Here is a 27,764-nt window from a genome sequence, read left to right on the forward strand (position 1 = left end):
TTATCACAGTCAGTATGGTTCCATTGCTTCAAGCACTTGTCACCCATGGAAATACCCATGGCGAATGCCTGTTCGCTTCATTCTGAACGTTTATTTTTTTTTCTTTTACAGCATTTCCCCCATTTTAAATAAAAGGACCCTATATAGTCAAAATTCGGCTAAATGGAATAAAGGGTTTCCGCAATTTTTGCTGTAAGGAAATCTTTCATGACATATGTGGCCAATGGTAGGCAACTGCAAAGGAACAAAATCTCCATTCCTGATTTTTCTGTGATTTCTCTCCACTTAATTGTGCATCCTGTTGTTTTCTTATTTACCTCAGCTGGTGTCTCTGGTTAAATCTCCAGGAGCAGAGAGTCTCTTTTGGAAAGTTCTAGGGATCTGGCTTTGTCAGATCCCCCCTCCCTCTTGGAACCTTTAATGGCAGATCCTCCAGGTAGTTTCCCTCCTCAAAGGCCCTCTGACCCAGAAGCAGAAGGGTTTCTAACCGCAGGCTACAAGGACTCTTCGCTGGTGGGCTCAGAAGCTAAAAGAGTCAGTTCACAGAAACCCTAGAGTTGAGAATGACATCTCCTCTGTCCAATCAAAGTTGCAAGTTTCCCTCCGGTCCCCGCCTCCCTCTCCCCGCGGCCCCAATAACTGCACTCTGAGGCCCCGGCTTCTGCTGTCAAGTAGCTAGGGTGGGCTCCGCCTTGGCGAGGAGTGGCGCTGGTGGGAGATGCGCTCCCAGCTGTTTGCGGCGGGAGCGGGAAAGCTGTAGGGCCCAGGCAGCGAGGCGGCGACAGGAGTGGGGAACAGGTAGGAGGCAGGCTCGCCCTTCTGCAGAGCGCAGGGAAGGCATGCTTCCCAGAGGCCACCCAGCCCCTACCCCGCCCTGGTTACCCCGGCTCCCAGGGTCGCTGTAGCTGTCACCGCGACACCTATGACACCAATCAGAAGATGGCATGGAGGGGGTAGTGGTGGTCTGGATGCAGGAGCCGGGGTGATGCACCGGGAAGGGTTGCTGAGAGGGGCCCCAAGGGGCAATGCGTCTGGGCAACTTTCCTCATAGACGCTGCGGCTGTCTGCGGGGACAGGCCTGGGGTTTGCCCTGTGGATGAGGCTGGGGTCTGGGGGCACAGACGTGCCAAGCTGCTGGAGCCGCAGGTCCTGTGTGCTCCCCAACTGCTCGGCACGCCGGGCGCCGCCTGCTCCCCTCCCCCGCACCTGCCGGGTACCCTCCAGCGCAGCGCTGGCTGAGGGTGCTTGCCATGGGGAAAGCAGGGGTTTGGGTGCGCTTCCCCTAGCTAAAAAACAGCTCCCTTAGGGCTTGGTGGCTGGGAAGAATCTCGGCAGGCATTTTCTGATGAATCTAGTCTGAGGAAAAGCCAGGGTACCTCCTCCACAAGGTGCTGCGGACTGGGCAGGGCAGAAAGGCAGCTTCCCGCTGGCCTCGCTGTTTCCTACTGGGAACTACCACTTCATCTAGTCAAGTGACTGTGTCAGGATGGGCTCCAAAGCATCCTCCCTGGGTGACCGCATTTGGGCACTGGGTGTTGGCCCAGTGCCGGTTCCTGCTGGAATCAGATTGCTGCTGGTAGCAATGGGGAGAAGAATTGCAGGGAAATCAGACACCCTGCTGGGAAAATTCCTGAAAAAAAAAAAAAAAAAAAAGACTGGTGGGAAAAAAGCAAGAAGTGAGAGGTGGTGAGAGGTGTAGCCGTTTCTGGCTGTCCTTTTCCCCCCATGCCAAATCCAGCATCGGCATCTGTAAGTGTGCCTGTGTGTGCACATCTCCAAGGTGGAGGAACTATATATAGCTTCTGCGCAGCCAGCCGGTTTCTTTGCTGCTGAGCAGGCTGCCTTGGCCTTCCCAAGCAATCTGCAAGCACTGGGTGGGAGGGGTGAAATAGAATCAAATTTTTCATTAGGGGCAAAGCCAGGGCTGAAAAACTCAGAGTAACAACACCCCCCCTCCACATTTGGAATAACGTTTCTGTAGCGTGCAGAAAGGGATGTATTCCAAGATTATTTTGAATGCATTCTTGGGTCTTATCCCGCGTTTTTTCGGATTCACGGTGCATATCGACCATTGCAGCTTGAAGTATAACAGGCATCAGGCTAATAGATGTCGTATCTACGATATTTTATTAAGTCATTGGTGCACAATATTGTGCACACGCTTGAGTATCTTGGTTATTTGGAAATAAATGCATCTGTGTGGTAACTTGTAGCTAGCTACTCTCTGAGGTCTGGAAAGGATCCGCCCACTCTTCAGGATGCAGGACTGTGGAAGTGCTATGGCCATCTCAGACAGTTTTGATGCAATTCCTTGGACATACGTCTCTTGTGGCTTATACAAATTTGTGCTGACGCGATAGTTCAGATTTATTTGTATTGCATGGACTTTCTTTTTATAAATACCTGTATATTTATTTTTTTTTGCCAACGTCCGTTGTCATAAATTGCAAAAATTGAGATTCAGAAGGAACAAATGGTGGACTTAAAAATCTGTCACAATTCTCAACTCTACTATTACTAAAGCCTACTGTGCACTGCTCTTCAACCCTCACACTCGGCAGTTTTCCATAATCATTAGTCCCTGTAATAAATTTAAATGGTGTTGGTATCAGCAATATTATGTGTTTTTTTTTACATGTTTCAGATTTAATTTCTGAACTCCTAGATCATCTAAATTATCAGAGGGACCAGTGTTAAATTTGTCAGCTGGACTGCCTGATTATCTGATTTGGGGAGGGTTCCGTTCTCTTAGAGTTTTAGTCTCATGGTAATCCCAGGAAAGAAGAACTGAGTTACCGCCTAGGTTTGTCAGGAAGCCTTTCTTAAAAGTCTGAGCATGTGGGAGTGGGAACACAGTAGGCTATGAATAAGCAGGGATACCACTGATTATAACACAGGATCCACATTTATCAATTATATGCCGTTTTTAGAGCCACAGTTTGGATCTCCTCGGAAGACAATACATGTGGGAACCTCATCCACCACACTTAGTCTTATGCTGGTTAACCTTATGCATGCACCTGCTTTATTATCTAGCTGGACCAAGAAATGTCTTTCTTTCTTTCTTTTTTTTTTTTTCTTTTTCTTTTTTTCGGAGCTGGGGACCGAACCCAGGGCCTTGTGTTTGCTAGGCAAGCGCTCTACCACTGAGCTAAATCCCCAACCCCTAAGAAGTGCCTTTCTAAAAAGACAGTTTTACTAATTCTTCCAACTTGAGAAAATTAGAATCACCTAGAAAGAGGGAACCCCAGTTGAAAAATCACCACCCTGCACCCTGTCCTGTTTACCGGGTATTTTCTGACTTTCTAATTGATGCCCACTGCGGGCAGCACCATCCCCACTCAGCGGCACCTAGGCTATAAAAGGAAAGTGGCTGAGCTAGGCAGAGAAAGGAAGGCAGTGATCTTTGCTTTGGTCAGTGTGTTATCCCAGTACCAACCACCCCCCCAACAAACAAACAATAACAACAAAACAAACAAAAACAACCAGTCAAAGAAACCAGGGCATGATGACCTATGCTGTTTATAATTACCACACTGAAAGTTCCAAGAAGGCTCAAAGACAAATGCTGAAAACCTATCATGGTGGCAAATTCTTCACATCAGTGTTGCCAAGGATTTGAGACTCGGGTATTTGTCATTAGAGAGCAGAATGGAGAGCTACTTTTGGAAACACTGTCTCCATTATCCTGCCCATGATGACTCACGGCTAATGTGAGGGTGTTTCCGTATCCTTGCCCCAGAATGACTCAGTTGTCTAACACAGGTGATGACTAGGTTCTGTTTATACCACATGTTCTTTCTTGGGCTCCACACAGCCAACCAGAGAGTTAGACACAAGATAGATTAGATTTCTACAAGTAGGAGACAAATATGGAGTCACCACGGGTCCTTGGGACACTCTCCAAGTTTGTTGTCTCCTTCCTCAGATCTCTCTCTTCTCTAGTCTCCACCATGACCCCTCTACTTCCTATGTACTTGTCTATTCCCTTGATGTCTTCAGTCAAGTGCTACCATTTCTACACACAAAATGAATCACATCCCAGATTCTATGCTCTCTGAGTCAATGGGAAGCTCCCTGCTTGACCGGAGCAGTGTTTGCTCTCTGCTTATTCCCAGAGTGTCTGCTGGTCTTCCCCTCTGCCAGCCATTCTCCATGTTTTTCCTCCTCTTCCCCCAGATTTCAGTTGTAGATGCCACAGTTATCTGTTATCAGGTTTCCTTACTTTGCTAAGCTTCCTTTGTCGCTCTCCTTCCTACTTTGGCTCTCTTTCCCGAGCTCTCAAATGACAAGTTTTCCTCTGCAGTTCCATTTCTATTAAGTTTCTGATAGCCATGGGTCACTGTCCTGGTTAAGGCTGTTGGGGGCAGGGTGACTTTATTATGCAGACAAATGAATATGTAGATCTTACCATTGGGGTCTACAACAACACTGCAGAAGCCTTCCTGGTTTATCCTGAGACCATGCATGTGACTCATTCCAGACAGGACGTGGACCACCATAATTATTTATTCATTGATAACTCTTACAGTATTATTTGTAATTATAATATAAGTATGGAACATCACTGTTTGCCTATCCCCATTGATTGGCATCAGCCCTAAGCTGGCCTTTAGTAATGGATGCCATAACTTTCCATATGATTTTGTTTGTGATTAATATGTTTTAAGTCTTCCTTTCATCTAGAAGTATCCACCATCTTTTCAGTAGTTTATCCATTCTTACTCTAAATTCTAATGTGTGTTCTCTGCTATTCACCATAGCAAATTCCCCTGTTGTTGTACATCAAGTTTGGTGCAGTGGGCAATCAAACCATGTCTGCCAACACAGAAACTTTAGTCCATGATGCCACAGACTGCTTGAGTGTGATGTATGTTCGATTCTTGCTATGGTGTCTCCCTTACTTCGAAACTTTGTGTTGGCAGCAAGGCATATTTGGGTTCAACTTCTAAGAAGGACTGAGTTGTGTAACACTGGCCATGCAACAGAAGGATGACCCAATGCTCACTATGGCCGAACGAAATCCTATTGTGTAAAATTATATTCAAAAGTATATAAATACGTAGTTATGTTCTTAAACTTAAGGTAAAATTGGAAACCAATTTAATTAAAAGAAAATACAGAATCACTAACTTTCTTTCCTTCTTCCTTCCTTCCTTCCTTTCTTCCTTTCTTCCTTCCCCCCTCTCTCTCTTTCTTTCTTTCTTTCATCTCTCTTTTGACAGATTATTTGGTTAGACTGGCATTCACTATGGTAAGCTCATGTGCTTACCATGTAGAGAAGGCTGGCCTTGAACTCACAGAGATCTGTCTGCCTGTCTCTCCAGTGCTAAGATTCAAGGCCTATGACACCAGGATGTTTTTCTTATGACTGTTGATGTACATAGACATTTTCAATCTCTACCCTTGACTCTTAAGTACAGGGACAGTGAATATCGACTTTTGAGCTCCACTCTACCTTCCCGTCAGACACTGGGTATTTATCCATTTCACAGATCATTCTTATTAAGGACGTATGCATGGCTTCCAAGTGTATACTTGTCATTACAGTGCTTCTAGATTTCCTAAGTGAAGGAACTGAGCATAAGTACACATGTTTTGCATTTATGGTTATTTCTAAAAATTAAGAGTTGCTTGTGAAAACACGTATTTGTAACCTCTTAGTGGACACTGACAAACAGCTTCCCAACAGTCATGTTTATATTCTGTCTACGGCTATCCCAATTTGGCAATGCATTGGAGTCACGGACACTTAGCATTATGGTTATTAACAGTGACAATTTCATAGTAAAAGTTATGTATAGAGTTCTTCTGAATTATTTACTGTGCTCTGGGGTGATTTTATAGAATGCCTTACCTGTTGGTTATCTGTGTTAATCAATTTATAAAGCTGGATTGACTCAGGGCACTCATATGTTCCTCATAAAACAGGACATTTGCAAAATTCTTCGTTCCCCAGATTTCTGCTTTTGGATTCATGGGGAGGGTAGGAGAGGGGAACATAAGCAGTGGAGTTTGAAACGCATCTCACTTTGTGCCCAGGCTGACTTTGAACTCACCAATAGTCTTAGGTTGGCCCTGAATTTGTGGAGATCCTGTTATGTTAGGATCTCGAGCTGGGATTGAAGATAGGAGCTGCTGTGCCTGGCTGTGTCTTTCTAAAAACATGATTTGTCATCCAGGCATTTATAAGCTTATAGTCCTTTATCGATTGATTCACATTGCTACTTTGTAGCGTGTAAAAGCTCAGAGAACTACTTTCTGCCATCTAATAGAACTGAAAAGGTCAGGAATGGACAACACTGGCTTCCTTCATCCACTAAAGCAAGATTGAACCTGTGTGTATCTTATGTCTATCCTCATGTGAAGTGATTCCTGGGGACACATATAATATCAGTCTATTACCTTCCCATTATTCTTCCTGTGGTTCTTCCAGTAAGTAGATGGCTCCTTAATTCTTTCTGAGCTTCCATTGTCCATTCCAAAAATATCACAGGGCAAAACTTACAAGAGAAGATATTAATGACCAGGTTACTCAGTCAGATCGGGGCACATTGTTTGCACAATTATCTGAATGACTCAAGCACTAAATCTGTTACTGCTAGGATTATCCAGATGGTCCCTAATTCGGTGGATAATTGCTCAGCCCTGTGCTTGATGGTGTAGACCTGACTGAGTGTGTCACACCTTTTCCGTACTGTTTTGTTGCTTTTATTCTCCAAATGCTCCTGATTGGTCATTTTAGGTTCCTTATGTCAGTTTACCTGGTCCTTAACCTGTTCTCTTAGGCATATCAAGGAATATGCATAGTTTGGTAGCAAACCCCTTTCAGGTAACCAAGGTATGACTGGTGTAAGTTAATCTTTTTAACACTTCGTTCAATATGTGGTGGTTTGAATGAAAATGGATCGATCCCATAGGCTCACAGGGAGCGGCACTATTAGGAGGTGTGGCCTTGTTGGAGTAGATGTGGCCTTGCTGGAAGAAATGTGTCACTGGCAACAGGGTTTGAGGTTTCAAATGTTCAAGCCAGGCCCAGTGTGGTACTCTCTTCCTGCTGCCTGATGATCCGGATGTTGAACTTTCACCTACCTCTCCAACACTATGTCTGTCTGCGTGCCACCATGGTGCTAATGGGCTAAACCTCTGAACTGTAAATCACTCCCCAATGGAACGCTTTCCTTTATAAGAGTTGCTGTGGTCATAGTGTCTCTTCTCAGCAACAGAAATTCTAACCAAGACAGTGTTTTAAATAAGAGTGTTCAGTGTTCAGAGACACTCTCTCTGGTCTTCTCCTCACAGTCTCCTTCACCTCAAGCTCATTTTCCCCTTCACACCCCCACCTGGCTTTCCAAAGAAAATTTCATAATGACATCCCCAGGCTAAAGGTATTTGAATGGGGTCTGCCCTTTTATTTCCCAAGGTCCTTTTCATTTCACCTGAGGTCATTTGCCAGTGGTCCTTATTACATTTTTAAACTTCATCTCTCGACCGTCAGATTGCTTCCGTCTCTAGCCACTCCTATCTCTAGTCGCTGACCATGCCCAGGTTACTCACTGGCTTCATTTCCTGCTATTTATGTATTCTGTCTCCTCCTTCCCACAATGTGTTAGTCTCTGACATTGGTCACTTATCTCTTTGTCTATCTTTTAGGTGACCTGCCTAACTCCTCATATTTCCAGTTAGGTTCTTCCATTTCTAGACTTGCCATTAGAGTTCCAGCCTTGTGTTTTTAGCCTCTATGAATAGTATCTCAATCAATCTGTAAAGTCAAGACCCTAGGATTGTATTGTGTTCAGTTGTTCTCCACAAAACTACCATATGTGCCCTGAAGAACAGAGACTGTCACTAATCCTCCCTGTGCCCCAGGAGGCCCTCACATATGTTTTATATTTTGTATTTCTGAAGACAGGAAGAAAAGAAGAACAAGTCTAAGTTAGTTTTCATGATCCCATCGAAGTATTCACCTCTGCCTTGGAAAAAAACCCAACAGATTAAAAACTACAAGCCATGGGTGTTTTTCACATTTCAAATTTAATATCCTGATTTTGTAGTTTCTGTAAGATAGATCAAATGTTTTAATGAAGATTTTTGTAGAGAACACCCTTGGCTATGACATGCTAGCTCTAGAATGCTAGATCCCTAAGTTAAACAATCCCGTGTTTCATAAGAAAGGAGACATTCGCGCACACATGGGTACTACAGATATATAAATTCAAATGGCTGCCATGAAATGTTGTCAAAAGTGATTATCATTTTCTCTGCTCAATTAAATTTTCATGGTCATCTTTGATATTTTACATTGGTCTACTAAGCATACTGTCTATGTGTATGACATAGTCAGAGCCTAACAAGGCTTTGAACAGTTAACATCAAAAGGCCTTAACACTACATGAAGTTACTACAGGTAACTAAGGAATGCTGAGAGCAAGAGTCAGCCCTGACAGTGTGTGTGTGTGTGTGTGTGTGTGTGTGTGTGTGTGTGTGTGTGTGTGTGACATTATACCGATTAGTAGGCTATAGTTAGAAATGTACATGTATATACATATATGAACGTAACAATAAACAATGCAAAAGGAGTGCACGAAGAGAGTAAAGAGGGGTAAAGTAAAGAGAAATTATGTAATGATATTATAATCTCAAAAATAAAATATGCAGTGTGATTATCTGTGTTTATAGATGAAGTCAGAGAAATAAGTGAGCTGCCCAAATTCAGATGTTACACAAAAAAGGACTAGTAGTTCTCAGACCCAGTGTGCATATGGCTTATGTCAGAGAAGGTCCAATGCCCATAAGGCTAAGGACACTCAAAAGTTCTGAGCAGTGCAATAGTCCTTCATTTCATCAATAAATTTTATCAATAACTATATCTACTTTCTATAGTTTTTTTTTCAGGAGAAACTAAGTTTTCATCCTAAACATGTTAAACTTTTGCATTCATTTAACCACGTGCTTAAAATGCACATACAGAAATACATGCATGCACACACACACACACATGCACACACATGCACTCACACACACACATGCACACACACATACACACACACCTACACACGCACACACATGCACTCACACACACAATTCTGCACTTGTAAATTGTTTCAGAGTGTATTTATTTCTATTTTTGGTGAAAAGTACAATAATCTTTTTCTTACCTTTTTAATTGATTTATTAAAATAAAATTTGGGAGACATTCCTAGGCAGATACACTCAATACTCAGCTTGTTAGTTTTGCTTGTGATGAAATTCTATACATCTTAAAGATTTATAGGAGTCATATCAAAAAACAAATTTTGGGGGGAAGTGAGAACTAAAAATAGTGAAAAAGAAATTCATTTATCAAATGATGGCGCTTAGAGCAGTAATAAATCCTGTCTGGAAAGTAAATGTGTCAGGACATAATAATTATTTTCTATCAAGTTTGCAAATGTATCATCCGTATGATCTCCACTGAGCACTTAACAATAACCACTTATTGGATATCATGGTGAAAATCATGATCTTAAATGTGTTACACATGGCACCCCAGCACCTTACAGATCCAGTAGGGTGGGCTTCAAACGTGGACCACACTACTGCATAAATCAGCAGATGAGAGGCGATCAAGAGCACATACAAACATGATCATATACATCCGGATGCTACACCTTTGCTATGTGAATGCTTGATGCGTGTGTGCACTTGTCTCAGTGCATGCATGAACACGCCACGGCATGCATGTGGGAGTCTGAGGACAACCTCAAGCGTCTTCACCTTTTCTGCCTGTTTGAGACAAGGTCTCTGTATCCTTTGAGCGATGCTCTGGTTTTTAATCCTCCTGTTTGTTCCCTGCCCAATCCTTTCTGTGAGTTGTGGTTCGCACAATCTATGGCTGTGACACAAATGCATTGCGCTGGCTCAAGGAATTAAATCATTGTAAATTTGCAAATGTTTTATTCATCGAGAGCTAATAAACAAAAAGGTCTTCCAGTGTGGTGATTTAGACGATGATGTTTCCCAAACATGAATTAGATCTTTACAATGTACCGTTTAAATATTTATTATTACGATTTTGACTCAAACATCAGAATTTTATGCCTTTCTGACCTAATTTTCCTTCCTACTACCACAAAAACATGAGCAGTAATTCTCTCCTAAGGCTTGTAATCTGACCACATTTAATTGTCATGGTAACTGAAATGCAGATCTGTATCTGCAGCTGTCGGGGTGCCTGCTAAGATCTTATAAACAGTGCAATATTTCAGCCTGAACGTTGAGTTGTTTAGTATAACAGATTTTTATCTCGGAAAATGCCAGTGTACAATGTTTTTACATGTCAGATGCAATACATTTTAATTGAAAATATTTTTAAATGACTAATGGGTTGATTCAATTTTGGACTTCACACGCCATTTTAGGGTTATTATAACTCTGATTACTAGGAAACTACCTGGTTTCTCATTATTTTAGATATTTGGGCTTATATGTAGTTTGAATGGTGAGGAACATGCTAACTGCTTCTAGCAAAACACGTTTAATCTTCTTTGATTGAAAATAGAATTTTCCTCATGCAATATATCCTGAGTCTATTTTCCCTTCCTTTGACTTCTCTCGGTTCATGCCCCACCACCCTCCCCACCTAGATCACTCCCGTTATGTCTCAGGTTAGAAAGCAAACACACACATGTGTTATAGTTGTTTATAATGCAATTATATATATAATAAAATAAAATTAAAAAAAATAAAACTTTTAGAAAGACCAGACCCAACGTTATGTGACAAAGAAGCTCCCATGATGTCTTTGAGTTCTTTTTTATTACTTTTGGGCATGCACCCTCCCCTGAAGACTTTTTTGTTTTCCCAGTGAAACTTGTCTGAAGGAAACTAAAGTTTCATTTGTAAATTACTATAAATTGGAGATAGCGTCTGGGTTATAAATGGGGGCATGTGTCCACTTCTCCTTTCGGCTTTAGGACCCCATCTGAGTAAACCTTTGTTGACCCTTTGCATGTTACTCCTGTGATAATGTGTATGTGTGTTGGTCATACGCGTGTCATATATGTTTCAGTCTTACGATGTTTAGAAGTTAGGTGTCCTCTGTCCCATCTGGCTCTTAGAATCTTTTGCCTACTCTTTCATAGAGTTCCCTAAGCCCTACGGGGAGTGTTTTATGGAGACACTAATCCTCTTATGGCCTGAGTGTCTGTCTGTCTGTCTGTCTGTCTGTCTGTCTGTCTCTCTCTCTCTCTCTCTCTCTCTCTCTCTCTCTCTCTCTCCATATTTTCTTGTTGTGATTCTCTGTATTGTTCCCATCTGTTACAGGAAGAGGTTCTCTGACGATGGCTTAGCAAGACACTGATCTATGAGCACAGAGGAATATGCCGTTGGTAGTCATTTTATTCTATTGCTGCATTCCTTTGGTAGATCAGTAATATTTGGTTTGTCCCTAGGTTCTCGGGCTATCTAATCTCAGGTTCTTGGTTACCCAAGTAGGATTGAATAAGGGTTCTTCTCATGGAGTATGTCTTAAATCAAAACAGATATTTGTTGGTTACTCTTACAAACTTTGTGCCCCCATGATGGTTATGTATCTTGCAGGCAGGACACCATTGTAAATCAAAGGTTTATAGCTGGGTTGATATTTAAATTTCTCTGATAGCATGTAGAGTACCTTCCTGTACAAAAGATGCTAAAACTGTAGGGGTGAAGAAGGTTCTTATATAGGCACCAGCTCGAATTCCCCATGGTCAATGAGCTATGTATGTGCTGTCTTTAGAAATGGGGCCTTGCAGTCAGGTTGTGGAAAGTCATCTTTAACTTTTGTAAGAGCATGGGTTGTTTGTGGGTTCCCATAGGACCACTTTGGCCAGCAAGTCTGGATTCTATACATTCCATTCCCTATGCTAAAGCTTCAATTGGTGAAGAGAGTTGTCTGCTTGGAACTCTATCTCGCCATGTTTGGGAAATTTGTTGTCTTGATAACACGCCTTGGTAGAATGTGGTGTTGAAGTCACCCTCTATCGGTGTGCCAGGGTCAATATGAGATCTAAGCTGTAGTAGTGTTTCTTTTGTGAACTTTGATGCCCTTGTGTCCGGTGAGTAGATGTTAAGAATTGTTGCACCTTGGCGGATTTTATCTTTAACGAGTATGTAATGTTGTTCCCCATCTCTTCCTATCTTTTGCTTGAAGCCTAATTGTCAGATATGAAAATTGCTACACCAGCTTGATTATTGGTCCATTTGTTTGGAATGTATTTTTCCCTGAGGTAATGTCTTGATGCTAAGGCGCTTTTCTTGGATATGGCAGAAGGATGGGTCCTGTTTTTGCATCCGTTCTGTTTGTCTGTGTCTTTTTATTGGAGAAATGAGACAATTGATGCCGAGAGTTATCAATGAGCAATATTTGTTGATTCCCGTTAATTTATTCTTCAGGTATGATTTTTAAAAATTGAATATTTTATGTATTTACATAATGGTATCCCCTTTCCCCAGTCCTCCCCTCTCCTATCCCCTTCCCCCTGATTCTATGAGGATGTTCCCCCTCCCACCTCACACTCCCCACCCTGGCATTCCCCTACACTGGGGAAACAAGCCTTCATAGGATGAAGGGCATCTCCTCCTATTGATGCCAGACAATGTCATCCTGGGTTACATATGTGGCTGGAGCCATGGGTTCCTCCATGTGTACTCTTTGGTGGTGGTTTAGTCCCTGAGAGCTTTGGCGGGGGAGTGTCTGGTTGGTTGATACTGTTCTTCTTATGGGGCTGCAAACTGCTTTGCTGTTCTGAGATCATTTGTTACTTGTTTGTTGTTTTTGTTTTGTTTTGTTTTCTCCCCTGTGGGAGAACCTCTCCAGGTAGAAGTTTTCTCTCTAATGCCTTCAGTATTGTAGGATTTATAGATAGAGGCTGCCGAAAATTAGTTTTATCTTTCTGTCTCCATCCATTGTAATTGAAAGGTTTGCTGGATATAGTGATCTGGGCTGACCACTGTGGTACCTCAGAGTTTGTCTTTCCAGGCCATTCTGAATTTTAGAGTCTTCATTGACAATTCAGGTGCTCTTCAAATGCATCAGTCGTTATATGTTACTTGATGTTTTCCCCTTGAGCTTTTAATATTATTTCTTTGTTCTGTACACTTAGTAACTTTGTATTTTTATTATTATGTATTGAGGGAAATTTTTTTCCACTTCTCTAGCCTATTTGGTATTCTGTTCTGTTTTGTATGTTTTTCTTGTTTTGTAATGTTTTGTTTGTACCTTACAGGCATATCCTACTTTAGGTTATGGAAATTTTCTTCTATGATTTTTTTTGAAAATATTTTCTGTGCCTTCGACCTGGTTTACTTCTCTTTTCTGTATTCCCATTATTCGTAGATTTGATCTTTTCAAAGTGTCCCAGATTTCCTGCATGTGTTGTACCTGGCAGTTTTAAAATTTAACATTTTCTTTGACTAATGTATCAATTTTTTCTACTGTACCTTCAACTCCTGAGATTCTCGCTTCCACTTCTTGTATTCTGTTGGGGTGCCTTGCCTCTGAGGTTCCCCTTTGGATTCTTAAAATTTTCATTTCCAGGTTTCCTTCCTAATTTTTTAATTGAGTCTATTTCCACTTTTTATGTTTTGAAATGTTTTATTAATTTTCTTTCCTTTGTGTTCTCATACATTTCTTTAATTGATTTATTCATTTCCTCTTTAAGATCGCTATCATATTTATAAAAGGTATTTTAAAGTCCTTGTCCTGAGCTTCAACTGTGTTGCAATTATAGAGGGCAACCGTGGTAAGGTTGCTGGGTTCTGGTGTGGACATATCGTCCTGGCTTTTATTTACTGTGTTTTCACACTGGTGTCTAGGCATCTGGGTTTGGTAAGTTTGTTATTATAGGTGTTAGTATCTGGTCTTATTTTTGTTGTGCGTTTTGTTTCTTGGATTTTGTTGCTTGTTCATTTTCGTGTGGATTCTAGCAATTGAACTCAAATCCTCATGGTGTAGATCTACTGATGTGTCTCTTGATTTCTAAGACAGTGAAATGGTTTTGAAGATTCTGACATTTGTAGGAACAGACTCAGAGAACATGTACTTTTTGGTAACTTTTTTTTTGTTTGTTTGTTAAAAGTTTCATTGAATCAAGTTCTAATTTGTAGTGACAGATCCCTTTTTATTATACATGTACCATATTGAAATATAAGACTATTTATTATACATGTACCACATATATATATATATATATATATATATATATATATATATAAAATATTGTTGAAGGTATGACTTGTTCTGGTTTTGTGTTATCACTTGGTTCTACTATACAAATTCATTATTGTACACATCTTTTCTAATATATAGGCTCACCATAGCTTCAATTGTCAATGTGTCAAACTCGGAAAGGGGAATTCAACTGAGGAGTTGCTTCAGCTGTGTTGGCCTATGGGCCATTTTCTTAATTTCTGATTGATGTAAGAGGGTTCAGCCTACAGTGAGCTGTACCACCCTTGGGCAATTGGTCAAGATAAGGAAGGTATCTGAGCAAGGCGGAGGAGGCATTTTTTCTTTGTGGTTCTTTCTTTGAGTTTCTGCCTTGGCTTCCCTTCATAATCGACTGTAGGTCAATTAAACCTTTTCCTTTCCTTCCAATGTTGTTTATGTATATTTTAAGACAGCAACAGAAACCTACTTAGAACAGGATTGCTTGAGTCTGTTATGTCAAAAGCAGGCATGTTTGTATCTTTCTACAATGTCAGAGTTTATACTGAATAATAATACATTTTAGTCTTTTAATTATGACTGTGGAATATTTTTCAATTTAGTCTTACATCTTTAAAAATTGCATTATTTATTTATTTTTCATTCATGCATATATATGTATCATGTCATGTGTGTATGCATACATATCTCTCAGGAGCCTGTGTGTGTGTGTGTGTGTGTGTGTGTGTGTGTGTGTGTTTGCGCGTGCATGCGCACACGTGCGAGCGAGCCATGGCTTGTATGTGGTGGTTATAGAACTATTCGCAGGAGTTGGTTATCTCATTAAATCATGTAGGTTCCAAGGATTGAATACAGGTTGACAGTCTTGATGGTAAGCACCTTTACACACTGAGCTATGCCACCAGCTCAAGCCTTAAAATTTCTCTTAATGATGTTTTAAGGGTTTTTTTGTGTGAAGACATTGTATGCCTTCTGTTAGATTTATTATTATGTATTTGCTTTCTTCTACTGTAAGTATTAGGTTTTGGTTTTTAACTCAGGTGTTAATGGATAGAAACAGAATTGATTTTCCCATGCCAATTGATAAAAAATTATAAAACTGACTTACTCGATTCCAATAATTGAAAATTTTCGATTTAATTACAGCCTCTGATAATAAATTTCTTTCTCTTTGACATTCTTTACAACTTCTTACCAAAATGCATTTTTTTGAACTATCTGGGACTTCCTGTGCAGTGCTCAGTCCAACTTGTCATTATCACTTGACTTGTTGCCTTGTTTCTAATCTGAAGAAAATTTCAACGTACCTTTTTTTTTTTAGTAAATAATATACCATCTTATAGAAATTCTCATTTCTTTTACTTAATAGTTTTAAATTTTATTAGGATTGTTTTTAAATTTTATTAAGATTGCCATGTCTTTTTTTAGTTTACTCTGATATGTTAGTTTTCAAATGTTAAAATAGAAATTCTAGAATAAATAAGATTATTCCTGATGCATTCATTACATGCTATATTGCAGTGTCTGTATGATGGTCATTTCTTTAATTTCTTTACAACTTTGTTTCCTATGTTGCTTGCAATAGTTTTCTTCATGACTGTGTGCCATATTAGTGCTGGGAGAACTTGGAGAAAGAGTGGCAACTATTTTCTATCTCATGAAAAGCTTCTGCCACTTTTTTCTTAGGTATTTTATAATATTTGTTGGTGAGGACATTTGCCCCTAGCATTTTATTTACACCAAGTCTTGGCTTAAACCTATTTATTTGAAGTCTTATGAGCATTGTAGTTATTTTTTCTCATGTCTTGACACGATGTAGACTCACCTGGGAAGAAAATATTAATTCAGAATTTTGTCTGGATCAGATTCTCCTGTGGGGTTGCCTGAGGTCAGGGTAGAATGAAAACACACACACTCACACACACACATTCACTCACACACACTCACACACACACTCATACACACATATACACTCACACACACACACACACATACTCACACACACACTCACTCACACACACACTCACACACACTCACTCACACACACACTCACTCACACACACACTCACACACACACTCACTCACACACACACTCACTCACACACACACTCATTCTTACTCACACACATACACTACCCACACACTCACACCCATACTCATATACACACACTTGCATACACTCACACACTCTCACACACACACACATTCACACACACTCACACACACTCACATACACACACACTCACACACTCACACACACACACTCACACTCTCACACACACACACACACACTCACACACACACACACACTCACACACACACACTCACTCACACACACACTCTCTCTCACACACACACACACACACACACACACACACACACACACACACACACTGTGAATGACTCCTACTGAGACAGGGTCTCCTACACTGTACAGAAGTTCAGAGAGCAAGCTGAGCACTCTCAGGCATGCACTAATTCTTTGCTCTCTGCCCTCCCCTATCGATCCAATGAGAATAGCTGCTTAATTTCCTGCCATTGCGACTTCCGGTAATGACGGACTATAATCTGTAACTGTGAGCTAAATAAAATAAACCCTTTTCTCCTACTACTTAGCTTTATGTCAGGGCATTTTATCATAGCAACAAGAAATGAAACAAATAGTTTTATATGTTTTAGTAGGTCATACTTTGTAAGGAGTTTTCCACCTGAGTTTATTAAAATTTATTTTCCAAATAATTTCATAATAGCTTTTTAATAGCTGTATTCATTAATGATGACTCTTTTAAATCATTTACATACCCCCATAAAAGCTGCTGGTGATATCTTTAGGATATTTAAAATATTTAATACTTAAATTTAACTTAAATATTTAAACTGGATTTTCTACATAAATTTAGAACATAATATTATTATCAAAATCATGTACTGTTTGTAATTCTGATGTTTCTTTTTTTAGCCTGGACAACTTTCTATTTCTACAAATTTTTGTCTCAAATGGTGCCTTAGGCTTTACCACTTGCTATATTATATATAGATACAGACACACACACACACACACACACACACACACACACACACATTTATATCCCACTGTTACATCTTTGCATTACTTACAATGCATTAAGAAACATAGTACTTTAAGAACACTATTTAATCTACCCACTGCCCCACGCTGCAATAAGGAGAGCTGGCCCCTAGGTCTTGAGAATGGGAGAACTGTCCCTGAGAGTTGGTACAACTCTCAGAAGAGTGAGCTCTGCCCCTAGATTGAGGAGCGGAGCACAGTAGGACTGACTCTGGTGTGAGGGTTGAAGAGCAGGAGAGAGCAGGAGAAGAGACTGCATCACCAGGGTGAACTAGCTCGGGCTGTGCTGGAGAGCTCACCCTGGTGGTGTGGGCACAGGAGAGCTGGTGGACAAGTCCTGAAGTTCCAAAGCAACAAGGGGACATCCAAGAGGAGTCCTGGTAAGGATGAAGTATTGATAGTGTAGTAGAAGCTAGAGACCTCAAACCAGACCAAGGACTCAATGCAATTTACATTTGCTAGTAAAGAACGCTAGATAAAAGGGTATACCATGTGACACAGTACAGCTTCCATAGTAAGATTTTTAAAAATTCTATTTTATTCTATCTTATTTTATTTTGGGGGTGTGTTGCAAGGGTGCATGGTGGGTTTAAGGAGAGATGGATATGAGTGGGATTCGTGTCTGTCCGTGATGTGAAATTCACACATACACACAGACATACACACACACACACACACACACACACACACACACACACACACACATGCATCAATTAAAAATGTTTAAAAAAGAACCCTCTTCGATACATACTTTTGCCATACCAGGTAACATGTCTCACACATATACTAAGAGAGTCAAATGGCTGTCAAAGAAGAACTTTTCTTTACAGACCACTCCCTTCCCCTGCCAAGTTGTACTCCTTATTTGTTGTTAAGAGAAAATACCCCAGCAGAAGCAATGTAATAAGAAAGGGGCTTTGTTGCATAGCACTTGTTTGTTTGTTTGTGTATTTTGTTTCAGCTTGCAGTTCCAGGTTACTGTCTGCCTGAGTGAAGCCGTGGCTGTAGGGCCATCTGGTCGACTGTGAGCATGTAAGGAATCAGAGAGAGAAGAATGCTCGCCTCAGCTCACCTTCTCTTTTCTCTTGTGTGTATGTGTGTTTAAATGTAATTAATGATTTTTTTACTGTCATTAATTACTTTAAGTTAAAATATAATTTTATCCTCCCCCCTTCTCTTTCGTGTTCCTACCCCTTCCCATGAAATACCTCCTTATTACCATTGAAATAATGCCACCTTTTCTTTAGTTGTTATTCCTAAATATATACACACAACCTACTCATTTTACTTAGTGTTCCTTGTATGTAAATGATTTCAGGGATGATTATTCGGTGTAGGCTAACCAATCAAGGCCCTCATCCCTGGGGAAGACTAATTACCAGAATTCCTTAGTTACCCCTTCCTCGTCTATGAGTGAGACCTCATGAGCTTTCCCCTGTCTGTCTTAGCATGTATATTATTGTATTTTTTCAGGTTTCTCTTAGGCATCTATCTATGTCTTTGAGATACCACGGGTGTAGCTTCCCTGAAATTTCTAGGAGACACCATCTCACAGAACATGCCCTGCTCCTTTGTCCCTAGAATCTTTCCTTCCCCTTTTCTGTAATCTTGAGTTTTACATGCAGGAGTTAAATTGGAGATCTATCAGTTAGGGCTGGCGTCCTGTGATCATTTTCTATCTATATTGTTGGTTGGTTGGATTTTCCATAATGGTCTCCTGTTGCAAAAATGAATGTTTTGTTTTGTTTTTAATGGGTTTCTCTCCTCTTTCCCCCATACCTGATCTTGCCCTGCTTTCCCCTCCCCCTCACCTGTTCAACCCAGGTCCCTCTCTCCTTCTGCTTATTTTGTTCCCTCTTCTAAGTGGGATTGAAACATCCTCACGTGGGCCTTTCTTTTTAGGGTACATGGAGTGTATCATGGGTATTCTGTACTTTTTTTGGCTAATAACCACTTATCATTGAACTTAATGAAAATGAAGGTACAGTGTACCCAAACCTATGGGACATAATGAAAGCAGCATTAAAAGAAAAAAGAATGGCACTAAGTGCTTTCATAAAGAAATTAGAACTCCTGAACACCCTAGAGCAAAAATAAGCAAACACACCTAAGAGGAGTAGGCAGCAAGAAATAGTCAAGCTCAGAGTTGAAATCAATCAATGAGAAACTAAGAGAACAATACAAAGAATTAACAAAAACAAGAGCTCGTTCTTTGCAAAAATTAACAAGACAGATAAACTCTTAGCCAAACTAAAACGCATAGAGACAGTACCCAAATTAACAAAATCAGAAATGAAAAGGGAGAGATATCAACAGAAACAGGAAATTCAAAACTACTACAAAAGCCTGTACATGACAAACCTGGAAAAATCTAGACAAAATGGATGATTTTTTAGACAGATACCACATACCAAAGTTAAATCAAGATCAGGTAAACTATCTAAAGAGTCACATAACCCCCAAGGAAATAGAAACAGTCATTCCAAAAGCCTTCCACCCCTAAAAAGCCAGGGCCAGATGGTTTTAGTGAAGAATTCTGCCAAACTTTCAAAGAAGAGCTAATACCAATACTCCTCAAACTATTCCACAAAATAGAAACAGAAAGAACTCCACCCATTTATTCTATGAAGCCACAGTTACTCTGATACCTAAACCACAGAGACACGTCATTTTAAAAGGCATAGAAAACTTCACAGGCTTTGGATTTTATTCTTGGCCACAGCTGAGGTCATCACCGTGTTTATTTTATGAGTAATATCATCTCCTATTTGCATACGACCACATCTGTTATAGAGCATAGAGAGCAGTCATTTACTAAACTACTGTAGGGGATTATAGAGATATTTTATATATTATAAATATAAATACATTTCATGTGTATCTACAAAAAATTAATATATGGATTTATTTACAATGCTATTTTTCGGGAGCTCCCCATGTATGGTGTCTCCAGACGGAAAACGTTTTTCTGTCTTATTTACTTTTACTTTGGTAAAGTCCCTGGTTTTATAGAAGATGACACATTGCTGCTATTAACCCAAATGCTTTGGTCACCCTTAAGTGTGCCCAGAGAACCTCTGCTAACTATGATTCTGGTTTATACTTGCCATAAAAATCTATTCCCCAGTATTTTGCTCAAAGCATCTACTGAGCAGGCACAGAGTACAGCAGATGTGCAGTGACCGTGATCGGTGCTGTGGTTGTTTCTTCTTTATTCTTCCTTGACTTTTAGGGGCACCATTTGTCACAGAAATTCTGTGCAGAGGTCCAGGCACAACACAGGTAATTGTGTAGCACTCGAAAACAATTTTATTCTTCAGAGATGGTAGTAACGTGTTATTTGTCTCACTAGAGGATTAAAATCACTCGGGAGGATTTTTATCTCACCCGGGGAATTCTATTCTTCGAAATTGCCTGCAATGTCCCTTTACTTGACATCAGTGTTTGCAAGTGGATTTACTGTTTCCAGTGCTGGTTGCCAAGGACCTTATATGTGTATGTCATTTATTGTAAATGGCATGGCTCTGAGGTAGGGCAAGTGCTCAGATTTATTGGGTAGTAATGGCAGATGATTCCCCTTGCCTCTAATCAGAGCTATGGTCCCTGTGTTTTCATAGTGGACTTAAAAGAGATAACTAGAGGATAGAAAGGTTTTTATGTCTGTTGAACTGTATATTCTGGTTGGTATCTGCTTCTGGTTCTAGGACATTGGCACCTCCCTTGTGGTCCTTACTACACTACTTCCAGACCTCTGGTACAGTCCGTATACCTCTTTGTTATCCAATCTTATACCCATGCTTGCCCTTCTTTACTAGATTGTAAGAATGGAGACCTTTATTTCTTTTTTTTCTTCCTTTCTTCTTCTTCTTCTTCTTCTTCTTCTTCTTCTTCTTCTTCTTCTTCTTCTTCTTCTTCTTTATCTCTTCTTCTTCTTCTTTCTCTCTTCTTCTTCTTCTTCTTCTTCTTCTTCTTCTTCTTCTTCTTCTTCTTCTTCTTCTTCTTCTTCTTCTTCTTCTTCTTCTTCTTCTTCTTCTTCTTCTTCTTCTTCTTCTTCTTCTTTGTTTTTGTTTGCAATTTCTAAATCCGTGCCTTGTATTTAAGAACACTGAACATATAATGCATCCGTTTTTTAAGTTAACATTGGAATCTTTTTTGTTAAATAAGTGAAATATTTTTAGAGTATTAGTTCATAAAAATACTTGACATTCTAAAAATGCTAGCGGGACTTATCCCTCTTCTTGCACTTCTTTTGGCACTCCGGTAGACATAATCAGAATATTGACTGATGGGTTGTAAAACAGTTGTTTGTAGTCCATAAAATTGACTTGAGATTGTAAGGGATTAAGAGTCCTGACCTTTAGCATTACAGACTTTTGGTTAGTAGTTGTTTAGAAGTTCTACAATGAAGAATGGGTTTACTGAGTGTTTCCGAATTACTTTGGTACCTTTTAGCAAATTAACTTACTATTTCTATGGAATAGCTAGAAGTACATAATGCATGCAAATTGGTTACAACATCCTTTCACCAAGAAACCAAAGGCATTTGTTTACTAGGTACAATGAGATAATTTATATTTATAGAGAATACTGAAGAGTTAATTAATACTGAATATGGGATAAAATTATAAAATGTCTGTAGAATATCGAATCAAAAATCCCTGAGCCTCATTCCCTTGTGACTAATTAGCAAGTTAAATCATGTGTCTTTTCTATGTTGATGCATTGGTCAAATCTTATTACTTTATAAGAGAATTATCTTTTCAGTCCTTGAATTTGTAAATTGTACTCTGGTCCATGATGAAGTGGGCTCCTGGAAGTCAGGATTTTGTGCCTTTTGGGAAGATCTTTTTTACACTGACCATTGATGTAATGTGAAATTGAATGAACATGGCCCTAGTTTGATGCTAGAAGTGGGGTATAGAGAGAATCTCAACTTTGACTGTATATGAATGTAAATACTGAGTCTAGAGTCTACATGTAGGATATAAAATTATAAACTTTTTTAACTATTCATGTAATGCCCTTTTTATTTGTAAGGAAAAATGACAATTGACTAAATACCAATTTAATGTTAATTTTTTATTATTTTGTGTATGAGTGTTGTTTTCCTCCATGCAAGTTTGTATACAAGATGCATGCTTGGTACCAACAGAGGTCAGATGAGGTTGTCATATCCTTAGGACTAGAGCTACAGACAATTGTGAGGTACCATGCTAGTGTTGGGAATTAAACCTGGGTCGTCTGCAAGAGCAACAAGCACTCTTAACCACTGAGCTAATTCTCCAGCTCTAGATGATAATTTTAAACATGAGTGGGCCCCGGGGAGTCGTGCAACTTGGGATTTCTACAGTCAGCTGATTGGAGAGAAGTAACTGTAAAATCTCACACAACCATTCATGTATCATTAAATCAGAATTCTCATTATTCCAACCAAGGCATGATCAAACTGCTGATTGTTAATGAAGTCATGCCATATACCTTTATTAGGAAGAAAAGACGATATAGTCACATATGTAATTCCTCCCCCTTTACCACCTCATCTCCTACATTTGTTCAAATCAATGTTATCTGTTACTTAAGGAGTGATATTTCAAATAGGCTTCCTCTGGACTACCTCTATTAAGCATACAGCAGAACCAACTTAGAATATTCTGAGGTGGTTAAGAACTCTAGTGTGAATTTCTTTATAGACACATTTTTAAACACTCTGTAAAGCAAGCAAATGCACAATTTTGTTTCAACGATCCGAAGCAAGTAAACATGTAATATTCTGCAGCTTTCCCCAAGCTTGGATTTTATGCGATCCAGTACTTGGGGAATTCTGACTGCCGCAGGCTTGCTGAAGCAGAGTATGATTGCAATACTATTCTGTATGCAATCCACTAAAAAAATGGGCTGCAAGCATTCTGTTTCTGATACAAGAACTAAATATTGATCTTTTGAAACCGGAGCCTCTTCAAGCCTGCATGGTCTTTTGCCAGCTGACTAAAGAAATTCTTTCAGCATGGAAATGATCTTGTAAGCACTTTATGGGAAATAAAAAAAAATAGATGCAGAAAGGGATGAGATGTGAGCACAGAACACCATGGATTGGGAACTGAAATTACATTTGCTGTGGCTCCCCTCCGAGCCTGTGATTCTTGAACATGAGCGCGCATTGTCAGGAAAATTGATTGTTGAAATACATTCTGAGGATCTACAGCTCAGTAGGTCTGGAGTGCTTCTGATAATTTGTATTTGAAAAAGCTACTACTGCCCTTTGAGAGCCCTTTGAGGATTAGACATATTTTATTACAATGATTCTTCAGTGGCTTTATTGGTAATTCAATCATAACTCCACCAAGGATATCAACTAATAGGGGGAAAAAAAAAACAAACCTCTTACCCTAGGAATTGAACGATATCAAATCAGCAAGATTGCATTTCTTGGTTTACTCTTGCTAATTAAATAAAATTTCCCTTACTGTTATAAAACAACATAACAAATATTCCAGGGCTAGATTTTGCTATGCTTGGGTTGGAGGAAAAGATTGACATTTTTGTTGCTGTTAAGAAGTAAATCTATGAATGTCCCAAGTTTTTATTACACTCAATCTGTGGGAAGAGCTCATGGGACAACCCTGATATATTCTCATTACCTAACGTCAAACTGCAGTCCAGCAATTAGATACCTGAGTGGTGAGTGTAATTTGCCATTACAAATAGCAAGTAAATACACTTTGGGGATTGTTGTAAAATCCACAGATATTTCTGGTATTTCATAGGTCAGTTAGGACAGCTGAGAGTCTTACATGTTTTAGCTGGATATTCAAACCGTTGAAAAGGTTACCAATGCTGACCCCTGCACACCAATGACATATATTTAGTTTGCAAAGGGGCTTGACCTGGATGAGAGAAGCAAAAATGGGGACTACAGTTTCTAGAGGTCTGCTTGCCATACAAGTTTTAGTACAAGGTATTTCGTGAATATCATCCCTAAATTCATATACTCACATAAGAGAGCTTGTCTCATACCCTCAAAGAAGAAGGGGATTTTGTTTGTTTGTTTGTTCATTTGTTTGAGACAGTTTCTCTGTGTAACTCTGGCTGTCCTGGAACTTGCTCTGCAGACCAGGCTGCTACTGAGATGCAGAGGTTTGCCTGACTTTGCTTCCGAGTGCTGGGATTACTAATGTGCACCACCACCACCTGGCCAAAAGAGATTTGAAAACAGTCTAGTAGTCATTTCTTTACCATGGCAAGATACACTTAAGTGAATGAGGAACTGGGGAGTAGGGCAAAGTCTGGGGTGATCCGTGGTTATGCCTTCTTCATTTGTAGGGGTGCTAAACGCTCCACCCCCTCATGTGTCTGTGTGCCCGTGTGTGAACAAGGTTAAAGCTTAACCCATTTATAATCCACTCAACTGAACACTGAGTATCGTTGGTAAAACACATACCCCATTTACATGGAATTCCCCCATTAACTTCCCAACTGTAAGTCTCACTGAAGAATAATTGTACAGACATAAATGGGACAAACCTAAGGTCATAATGGACTCAGAGGTATGATGGCATTTTAGAAACCTCTGTTCTTCTGAGGAAACACTGAAGGAGATTTTTTTCCATGTACCCATATGTGCACATACACGTGGAAGCCAGAGGATAACATTGGCTATCATTCACCAGATGCTATCCATTTTAAAACACTTTGAGACAGGGTTTTTATTGGCTTTATATTTAATAACCTGGCTTTCCAATAAGTCCCAAATCACCAGCACTGGGATTACAAGTATGTGCTACCACCCCTGCACTTTTTAACATAGGTATAGGAGGTCAAATTTATGTCCTCGTGATTACAAAGACTTTAAGCACTGACCTCTCATTCTAACCCCATGAGCCATTTGCAAATGGGAGGCCTTTTAGACTTGATTATCTAAGCATACACATAGGATTACTAGAACGGTTGAAACATGGAAGCTGGGTGAACTATTGAAAAGACCATCCAACTCAGAATTAGGAGAGCTCAGACTATACTCCATGAGCAATCGCGGGGCTCAATTTGCTTCTCTGTGCTGTGAGATCAATAGAGTGTATCGCTTTTCATTCCACACTGCATGATTCAGATGAGTTATGGAAGAACACGATATGGAGCACAGCTGCACATCTTCACCTGATGACAAAGGGTGTGTGGATGTTTTACTGGTACTAAAAACAGGAGGTTGTAGAGAGATCGACAGAGCTGGCATTAATAGTTTCTGATTCAGTAACACTGCTTTCTTTGACTTCTCCTTCTATCACTTTATGTGTCCTCCCATAACTTTACCACATTCGAGAGGTATGTTTGGAAAATTGAATTTACTAGCACTGCTTTGTTAGCGTCAGCTGTAGCTTTTTGCTTTAAATTGTTTCCCAGGTCATCACTGTAGAACACAATATAAATTAAAGGTTACTGAATAGCTCCAAAAAGAGAGAGAGAGAGAGAGAGAGAGAGAGAGAGAGAGAGAGAGAGAGAGAGAGAGAGAGAGAGTGTATTACCCAAGAGAGTAGAATATGCCACCATAGGGCTCAGAATCAAACACCATCTAGTTTTCTGTGACTCTTGGCTTTTCATTTTTTAAGAATGGAATTTTCCTTGCAGTCTAAAGACAATATGGCTGCCAGACGACTGTGTCCTTTCATAACCCCCCTTTAAAAGTTAAAGGTCATAATCAGAGGCATCAATAGTATATAGCGCCATCTTTATAAATAGTACTGGGTGATTTAAGTCTCCCAATGATTATGCAAAGCATCAAAGTAAAGGAAAACATTTTTTTGACCTTTGAAAGTAGAGCTGACTCCATTAGCTGACCTCCCATCTCCTCTATTAAACCCTACCATTATAGGTCACCTAAATGTCCTCATCTGACAAACAGGAGCATGTCAGACATCAGGAGCCAGGACTTTGCATCTGAGCACTGCTCCCCAGAAAACAAATGCTCAGTTTCCATATTTACCATAATATTTTCTGAGTAAGAAAGCCAATGGAATAAGCTTTATAGGATACTCAAGACTAACTCCAATTTCCTTTATGGTGAGCCTTTTCATTGGCTTTCAACTTTTGTGTAATATCAGCTCTAAAAATATCATTTGTGTTCTTTGCCAAGTAGCCAATGCCATGGAAAAGTGGACTTTGATGCTTAACTTCAGTTCTCCCTAAACTGACCTGTGAGACATCTACAGAAGATGCCGCTTGTAGGGTTTGATGATATAACACTAATTCAAGCTCTGGAGAGCAACAAACCCACCCTAACAAAGCCCTCAGTGTAAATGTATCCCAACTACAAAAGCAGTGTAAGCTCATCTTTCCATTCTGTATTCAAGCTGCGGGTGCTGTTTTGTGACACATTAGATGCCCGAATCTGGTCTTGGTCTGAACTCATCTAATAACAAAACCTATTAATCTGTTTTAGACAGATATACCATATTTATACTACATGTTATGAATAGTACTAATTTATCTGGAAATACTTTATAAATTATACTTTGATAATCTGGACAGATATTTAGCCCTGTAAAACTTCATAAACTCGATATCTGTATCTAAAACATTCCTGGCCTACCGTGCTTTGTGAAGTGGATGATCGGATCCTATCAGACAGTGGCCTTTTATCAAGTGTCTAGTACTTTATTGAGGTGTTTGACTGTGCACACAGTCAGGTATGGTCACTGGTATCTCATTTATTGGCATGGAGACACTCGTGACACTGGCACACATATCTAAACTTGTAGATGTGCACTATTTATAAGTGAAATTTGTAGTATTGTGAAAGATTGGTGTTGTATTAGAGTAAGTCTGGCGAAATGAAAAGTTTCAGAAGGTAGCAAACATTTGTATTTTTTTTTTCAGTAGCATTAACACCACCACAGCAGTAGGGAACTGTGCGCTCACGGCGCTCTCCGCCAGGCGCACCTACCATTTAAAAGAAATCTGCTCTGATTTCTTTACAGCTGTGTAATGAGTCTAGAAAGATCCAAGCAGAATATCACTGGCTTTTCATTCAGTGCCATTCTTACTACTTATGACCTCAGGCGAGTTTCCTAAAATATCTCGTTCTCCTTTCTTAACTGCAAACTCTAAACCAAGAGGCAAGGCTAGCATTGGCTAATATGTGTGCTGCAGGGTAGATGCTTCAGGAGGAACCATGGGAGTGTTGCTTGTCATAATGCTGTTCCCACGTACACCGTGATCACACTATTAGATCACAGAATTATGCACAATTAATTTCCAGCCATTCGAGAGAGCTTCCACTACATACTATGTATACACAGATATACGTTCCTGTTGATGGATCAAATTGTGTCATGATTTTTAAGCACCGCCGTCTGTAGTAACCGAGGCCTTTGTCCTGTGAGTAAGCTGCATCAGCTGCTCTCAGAACACACAGAAAAGCCTCTTAGCTGACATGTGAGGGTTTGAAATGTAACTGACAGAATTTTCTTGAAAAGTGTTAGGAGCTAGGATTGAATA

At 39.9% G+C, this 27,764-nt stretch overlaps 1 protein-coding gene across 1 annotated transcript in view; it reads left to right on the forward strand.

The window, feature by feature from the left end:
- Positions 1–639: 639 nt before the first annotated feature.
- The window catches only part of Cntn1 (contactin 1), a 291,050-nt gene continuing 263,925 nt past the window's right edge, over positions 640–27,764 (forward strand). The window contains exon 1 of the mRNA XM_032885326.1: positions 640–798. The gene's annotated coding sequence lies outside the window, so the exon portion shown is untranslated. The remainder of the gene's footprint in view (positions 799–27,764) is intronic.

The sequence above is a fragment of the Rattus rattus genome, chromosome 1 (assembly GCF_011064425.1).
Source record: "Rattus rattus isolate New Zealand chromosome 1, Rrattus_CSIRO_v1, whole genome shotgun sequence".
Classification (NCBI taxonomy): Eukaryota; Metazoa; Chordata; class Mammalia; order Rodentia; family Muridae; genus Rattus; species Rattus rattus.